Here is a 7,500-nt window from a genome sequence, read left to right on the forward strand (position 1 = left end):
AGTAACTATGACTCTCCCATGGGCCAGCAAGGCGTTTCTGATGAACATCGGCCGGGACATTTTGACGGCGGGGCAAGAACTAGTTGTTATTGAGGGTGAAGGGTTTGTCCTCAGCTGGTTGATTGTCGAATAGTCGGGGCTGCCGGGCCGGTTACCGATTTGCCCGGCCAGCTTGGTTAACCATTTGCCCGAGCCGGGTTGGTTAATGAATTGCCATGGCCGGGTTGGTTAACGCAGTTTCAGGGTTGGGCTTGATTAACGATTTGCCCGAGCAGGGTTGGCTAACGCATTGTCAGGAGCGTGCGCGGTTGGTTCACGAAACTGCCTGTTCCGGGTTTCTAGAGCGTTGTCAGGCCCGGCCGGCCGGGTTAGCAGGCTGCCAGACCCAACTTGACGAAATTCAGTGCGGCGCGGGTAAACGGCGGGAGTAACTATGACTCTCTTAAGGGAAGGAGGGGGGGCCCATGGGCCAGCAAGGAGTTTCTGATGAACATCGGCCGGGACATTTTGACGGCGGGGCAAGAACTAGTTGTTATTGAGGGCGAAGGGTTTGTCCTCAGCTGGTTGATTGTCGAATTGTCGGGACTGCCGGGCCGGTTAACGATTTGCCCGGCCGGCTTGGTTAACCATTTGCCCGGGCCGGGTTGGTTAACGAATTGTCAGGGTTGGGCTTGGTTACCCATTTGCCCGGCCCCGGGTTGGTTAGCGAATTGCCATGGTTGGGTTGGTTATCGAATTGTCGGGTTTGGGCTTGGTTACCGATTTGCCCGAGCAGGGTTGGCTAACGCATTGTCAGGAGCGTGCGCGGTTGGTTCACGAAACTGCCTGTTCCGGGTTTCTAGAGCGTTGTCAGGCCCGGCCGGCCGGGTTAGCGGCTTGCCAGACCCAACTTGACGAAATTCAGTGCGGCGCGGGTAAACGGCGGGAGTAACTATGACTCTCTGAAGGTAAGGAGGGGGGCCCATGGGCCAGCAAGGAGTTTCTGATGAACATCGGCCGGGACATTTTGACGGCGGGGCAAGACGTAGTTGTTATTGAGGGTGAAGGGTTTGTCCTCAGCTGGTTGATTGTCGAATAGTCGGGGCTGCCGGGCCGGTTACCGATTTGCCCGGCCGGCTTGGTTAACCATTTGCCCGGGCCGGGTTGGTTAACGAATTGTCAGGTTTGGGCTTGGTTAACCATTTGCCCGGGCCGGGTTGGTTAGCGAATTGTCATGGTTGGGTTGGTTAACGAATTGTCGGGTTTGGGCTTGGTTAACGATTTGCCCGAGCAGGGTGGGTGAACACATTGTCAGGAGCGTGCGCAGTTGGTTCACGAAACTGCCTGTTCCGGGTTTCTAGAGCGTTGTCAGGCCCGGCCGGCCGGGTTAGCGGCTTGCCAGACCCAACTTGACGAAATTCAGTGCGGCGCGGGTAAACGGCGGGAGTAACTATGACTCTCTTAAGGTAAGGAGGGGGGCCCATGGGCCAGCAAGGAGTTTCTGATGAACCTCGGCCGGGACATTTTGACGGCGGGGCAAGAACTAGTTGTTATTGAGGGCGAAGGGTTTGTCCTCAGCGGGTTGATTGTCGAATTGTCGGGACTGCCGGGCCGGTTAGCGATTTGCCCGGCCGGCTTGGTTAACCATTTGCCCGAGCCGGGTTGGTTACCGAATTGTCTGGGTTGGGCTTGGTTAACCATTTGCCCGGGCCGGGTTGGTTAGCGAATTGCCATGGTTGGGTTGGTTATCGAATTGTCGGGTTTGGGCTTGGTTAACGATTTGCCCGAGCAGGGTGGGTGAACGCATTGTCAGGAGCGTGCGCGGTTGGTTCACGAAACTGCCTGTTCCGGGTTTCTAGAGCGTTGTCAGGCCCGGCCGGCCGGGTTAGCGGCTTGCCAGACCCAACTTGACGAAATTCAGTGCGGCGCGGGTAAACGGCGGGAGTAACTATGACTCTCTTAAGGTATATAAGGAGGGGGGCCCATGGGCCAGGAAGGAGTTTCTGATGAACATCGGCCGGGACATTTTGACGGCGGGGCAAGACGTCGTTGTTATTGAGGGTGAAGGGTTTGTCCTCAGCTGGTTGATTGTCGAATAGTCGGGGCTGCCGGGCCGGTTACCGATTTGCCCGGCCGGCTTGGTTAACCATTTGCCCGGGCCGGGTTGGTTAACGAATTGTCAGGGTTGGGCTTGGTTAACCATTTGCCCGGGCCGGGTTGGTTAGCGAATTGCCATGGTTGGGTTGGTTAACGAATTGTCGGGTTTGGGCTTGGTTAACGACTTGACCGTGCAGGGTTGGTTAACGCCTTGTCAGGAGCGTGCGCGGTTGGTTCACGAAACTGCCTGTTCCGGGTTTCTAGAGCATTGTCAGGCCCGGCCGGCCGGGTTAGCGGCTTGCCAGACCCAACTTGACGAAATTCAGTGCGGCGCGGGTAAACGGCGGGAGTAACTATGACTCTCTTAAGGTAAGGAGGGGGGCCCATGGGCCAGCAAGGAGTTTCTGATGAACATCGGCCGGGACATTTTGACGGCGGGGCAAGAACTAGTTGTTATTGAGGGTGAAGGGTTTGTCCTCAGCTGGTTGATTGTCGAATAGTCGGGGCTGCCGGGCCGGTTACCGATTTGCCCGGCCGGCTTGGTTAACCATTTGCCCGAGCCGGGTTGGTTAATGAATTGCCATGGCCGGGTTGGTTAACGCAGTTTCAGGGTTGGGCTTGATTAACGATTTGCCCGAGCAGGGTTGGCTAACGCATTGTCAGGAGCGTGCGCGGTTGGTTCACGAAACTGCCTGTTCCGGGTTTCTAGAGCGTTGTCAGGCCCGGCCGGCCGGGTTAGCGGGTTGCCAGACCCAACTTGACGAAATTCAGTGCGGCGCGGGTAAACGGCGGGAGTAACTATGACTCTCTTAAGGTTAAGGAGGGGGGCCCATGGGCCAGCAAGGAGTTTCTGGTGAACATCGGCCGGGACATTTTGACGGCGGGGCAAGACGTCGTTGTTATTGAGGGTGAAGGGTTTGTCCTCAGCTGGTTGATTGTCGAATTGTCGGGACTGCCGGGCCGGTTACCGATTTGCCCGGCCGGCTTGGTTAACCATTTGCCCGAGCCGGGTTGGTTACCGAATTGTCAGGGTTGGGCTTGGTTAACCATTTGCCCGAGCCGCGTTGGTTAATGAATTGCCATGGCCGGGTTGGTTATCGAATTGTCGGGTTTGGGCTTGGTTACCGATTTGCCCGAGCAGGGTTGGCTAACGCATTGTCAGGAGCGTGCGCGGTTGGTTCACGAAACTGCCTGTTCCGGGTTTCTAGAGCGTTGTCAGGCCCGGCCGGCCGGGTTAGCGGCTTGCCAGACCCAACTTGACGAAATTCAGTGCGGCGCGGGTAAACGGCGGGAGTAACTATGACTCTCTTAAGGTAAGGAGGGGGGCCCATGGGCCAGCAAGGAGTTTCTGATGAACATCGGCCGGGACATTTTGACGGCGGGGCAAGACGTAGTTGTTATTGAGGGTGAAGGGTTTGTCCTCAGCTGGTTGATTGTCGAATAGTCGGGGCTGCCGGGCCGGTTACCGATTTGCCCGGCCGGCTTGGTTAACCATTTGCCCGGGCCGGGTTGGTTAACGAATTGTCAGGTTTGGGCTTGGTTAACCATTTGCCCGGGCCGGGTTGGTTAGCGAATTGTCATGGTTGGGTTGGTTAACGCATTGTCAGGGTTGGGCTTGGTTAACGATTTGCCCGAGCAGGGTGGGTGAACGCATTGTCAGGAGCGTGCGCGGTTGGTTCACGAAACTGCCTGTTCCGGGTTTCTAGAGCGTTGTCAGGCCCGGCCGGCCGGGTTAGCGGGTTGCCAGACCCAACTTGACGAAATTCAGTGCGGCGCGGGTAAACGGCGGGAGTGTTGGTTAACGAATTGTCAGGGTTGGGCTTGGTTAAGCATTTGCCCGAGCCGGGTTGGTTAGCGAATTGCCATGGTTGGGTTGGTTAAGGAATTGTCGGGTTTGGGCTTGGTTAACGACTTGACCGTGCAGGGTTGGTTAACGAATTGTCGGGGTTGGGCTTGGTTAACGATTTGCCCGAGCAGGGTTGGTTAGCGAATTGTCAAGGGTTCGGCTTGGTTAACGACTTGACCGTGCAGGGTTGGTTAGCCCATTGTCAGGAGCGTGCGCGGTTGGTTCACGAAACTGCCTGTTCCGGGTTTCGAGAGCGTTGTCAGGCCCGGCCGGCCGGGTTAGCGGCTTGCCAGACCCAACTTAACGAAATTCATTGCAGCGCGGGTAATCGGCGGGAGTCGCTTGGTTAACGTTATGGCCGGGCCAGGCTGGTTAATCAATTGTCCAGGCCCGGTTGGTTACCCAATTGGCCAGGCCGGGGTGGATAACGAATTGGCCAGTCTCGGTTGGTTAACCAATTGCCCGGGCCGGGCCGGGTTGGTTAACGAATTGTCCGGGTCAGACTGGTTAACGAATTGGCATGTCCGAGTAGGTTAACGAATTGCCAGAGCCAGCTTGGTTAACGAATTGTCCGGCTGGGTTGGTGCACTCATTGCCAGGACAGGGTTGTTTAATGAATTGTCCGTTCCCAGTTGGTTCACGAATTGGCAAGGCCAGGGTGGTTAAGGAATTGTCCGGGCCAGGTTGGTTAACGAATTGCCCGTCCTGGCTGGTTAACGAATTGTCAGGGTCAGGTTGGTTACCGAATTGCCATGGCCGTGTAGGTTAACGAATTGCCAGAGCCAGCTTGGTTAACGAATTGTCCGGCCGCGTTGGTTAACGAATTGTCCGTTCCCAGTTGGTTCACGAATTGGCAAGGACAGGGTGGTTAACGAATTGTCCGGCCGGGCTGGTGCACTCATTGCCAGGACAGGGTTGGTTACCGAATTGTCCGTTCCCAGTTGGTTCACGAATTGGAAAACCAGGGTGGTTAAAGTATTGTCCGGGCCTGGTTGGTTAACGAATTGCCCGTCCTGGTTGGTTAACGAATTGTCCGGGTCAGGTTAGTTAACGAATTGCCAGGGTCTGGTTGGTTACCGAATTGTCCGGCCGGGTTGGTGCACTCATTGCCAGGACAGGGTTGGTTGACGAATTGCCCGTCCTGGTTGGTTAACGAATTGCCAGGGTCTGGTTGGTTACCGAATTGTCCGGCCGGGTTGGTGCACTCATTGCCAGGACAGGGTTGGTTGACGAATTGCCCGTCCTGGTTGGTTAACGAATTGCCAGGGTCTGGTTGGTTACCGAATTGTCCGGCCGGGTTGGTGCACTCATTGCCAGGACAGGGTTGGTTAACGAATTGTCAGGGTCAGGTTGGTTAACGAATTGCCATGGCCGGGTAGGTTAACGAATTGCCAGAGCCAGCTTGGTTAACGAATTGTCCGGCCGGGTTGGTGCACTCATTGCCAGGACAAGGTTGGTTAACGAATTGCCCGGTTCCGAATGGTTAACGTATTGCCCGGTCCCGTTCGGTTCACGAATTGCCCGCCCGCTGATTGTTAACTTTTCGCACCGGCGGGGGATGGCTTGGGTAACGAGCCTCCAAGATCTGTCGGTTAACCATTTGCCCGGTGGCAATTCGTTAACCAAGTCCGCTCCGGAAGTCTGGATGGGGGTCGGATTTGCCGGCCGAGGCCGACCCGGAGTTCCAGAGGCTCGGCCGCCGGGGTCAGATTCGGCCGCCCCTTTGACACATGCAATTTCTGTACGGGGGCATTGGCGGGGTTCCTGCAGATATATAGGGAGGCCGTTTTCACGAGTTGTTGAAGTATTCGGTAGATGGCACCGGCCTCCCCAATTGGTTAACCCGGGCCACGCGGCAGCTTTTCCGCACGATTCCGAAGATTGCCGGTATGGATTTTCGGACAAATACCCAATTGCGGAAGTCTGTCAGCGGGACCTATTCGCAGGCCCATGCCGGCCGAGGGGCGGCATTTTCCGTTTGACTACCGGTGCTCCGGCCGCCGAATGGAAACCTTGCCCGAATGAATTTCTGACAAAGTCCCGAGGCGGGAGCCAGTAAGGGGACGTATTCGGCGGGCCGTGCCGGCCGAGCGGCGGCATTTTCGGAGGGACAACCGCAGGTCCCGCCGTCGATCCGAGACCTTGGCTGAAGAGTCGAAAGTAATCTAAGTCCCGACTCGGAAGTCAGAATGAAGGCGACTTCGGGGCCCTCCTGCCGACCGAGGCGGCCGATCGACGGCGGCACTACCGGAGGGCCGCCCGCCGAGCCAGCCGCGTGCCCTCGGCGCCACGCCGGTTAACCAATTGCCGTCGGAAGCCTGTGAAGGTCGGATCTGCCCCGTCGGGCGGGCCCGAGGTGCCCCGCGACCGGCATGAGCTCCGGGCGTCGTGCCGCCGGTTTGACACATGTCATTGTTGCACGGTCTGTCGCGGCTCTGGTTAACGAGTTAGGCCCGGAAGTCACTATGGGGGTCGGATTTGCCCCGCCTGGCGGGGCCAGAGTGCGACCTTCCCGGCAGGACTTCCGGGAGGCATCCCGCCGACTTGACACATGCAATTTCTGTACGGGGGGATTGGCGGGGTTCCCGGAGATTTACGGGAACACGTTTTCCAGACACACTTAGCAGGGTGACTAGTGGTACGGTTGACACAGTGCAGAGTTCTAAGTGAGCCTTACTCAATTGTGACTCAGTAAGCGGGAGGCCGGGCGAGCTCCGACTTACAATGATAAAAGCTTTTTTTCGCTATTTCCGAAAAAAATGACAAAGTCCAAGAACGCAGCGGGGGCTGCGGACAGACAGAGTCTGAGCGCGGACCGCGGGCGGCGGCCGGCAGACCGACGGTGGCAAAAGCTTTATATCGATCCGAAAAGCAAAGAGGCATTGTGTGTACCAAGACGGAGAAGGGACAAGCCTGCCGCTGGTGCCCTCGCGAGTGTCGTCTGCGTTAGACCTCTGTTCCCCGATCGATCCGGCTTGGTCGGTCCTACCTTTGGGAGAGGCCGAGTGGAAGCGACGGTCTCGACACGTGCGCCGAACTTCCGTGCTCGGCTCGTTACCATCTCCGGAGGTGGGCAGGTGGGTCTGCCGCGGGGCGGCCCGATTGCCGACCGAGGGCTTCATGCTTTGGGCGGAATTGACGTTGGGCATTCGCACGTTTGCACCACGATCGATTGACGGAGTCTCCCGCCGGCGGACGGGACTGCTGTGCGCATAGATGACGGGGGCCGGTCGAACGACCGTCGACCATCCCGAGAAGGCAGCTACACCCACGCGCATATACCTAGGCGGTGAAGGTGCGGACCTCACCGGCGCGATCGACGGGGTGGGATGGCGAGGCGTTCACCGGCGCGGCGTTAGGCCCTGGGCCGACGGAGGCGAGCGGCGACCGTCGACCGTCCTGAGAGCCAGCTCGGCGGAAGGGTGCGGGTGCGGACCTCACCCAGCGACGCGGCTCGATAGGGGATGGCGCGGCACTGCGACGACAGACATGGCCCGAGAGAGCAAGGGACGGGCGCGCCGGCCGCAGCAGCACTCTTTCGCGCCGTAGGGGCAAGGCGAAAGAGTCGGGAGAGTTCC

Source organism: Mobula birostris, chromosome 12 (genome assembly GCF_030028105.1).
Source record: "Mobula birostris isolate sMobBir1 chromosome 12, sMobBir1.hap1, whole genome shotgun sequence".
NCBI lineage: Eukaryota > Metazoa > Chordata > Chondrichthyes > Myliobatiformes > Myliobatidae > Mobula > Mobula birostris.